This window comes from Oncorhynchus kisutch, linkage group LG15 (genome assembly GCF_002021735.2).
Source record: "Oncorhynchus kisutch isolate 150728-3 linkage group LG15, Okis_V2, whole genome shotgun sequence".
In the NCBI taxonomy this organism is placed as follows: domain Eukaryota; kingdom Metazoa; phylum Chordata; class Actinopteri; order Salmoniformes; family Salmonidae; genus Oncorhynchus; species Oncorhynchus kisutch.
In genome coordinates this window covers 14,202,824-14,203,080 of record NC_034188.2, presented here as the reverse complement: position 1 = coordinate 14,203,080, position 257 = coordinate 14,202,824, and the positions used below count along the sequence as shown (strand labels likewise).

Sequence of the window (257 nt, the reverse complement as noted above, 5' to 3'; positions counted from 1 at the left end):
GAGAGAGAGAGAGAGAGAGAGACAGAGCCAGAGACTGAGAGACAGACAGAGTATGAGAGAGAGACAGAGACAGAGACAGAGACTGAGAGAGAGAGAGAGAGAGAGACAGATAAAGAGAGAGAGACAGATACAGAGAGAGAGACAGATACAGAGAGAGAGACAGATAAAGAGAGAGATTGACAGAGACAGGGACAGAGGGAGAGAGAGATAGAGAGAGAGAGAGAGAGAGAGAGAGACAGAGAGAGAGAGAGACAGAT

At 47.5% G+C, this 257-nt stretch overlaps 1 protein-coding gene across 1 annotated transcript in view; it reads left to right on the top strand.

Annotated features, from left to right (window-relative positions):
• The window catches only part of adrb2a (adrenoceptor beta 2, surface a), a 2,537-nt gene extending 2,504 nt beyond the window's left edge, over positions 1 to 33 (top strand). Inside the window, exon 2 of the mRNA XM_031789703.1 lies at positions 1 to 33. This exon is cut by the window's left edge and continues 1,746 nt beyond it. The gene's annotated coding sequence lies outside the window, so the exon portion shown is untranslated.
• Positions 34 to 257: the final 224 nt, after the last annotated feature.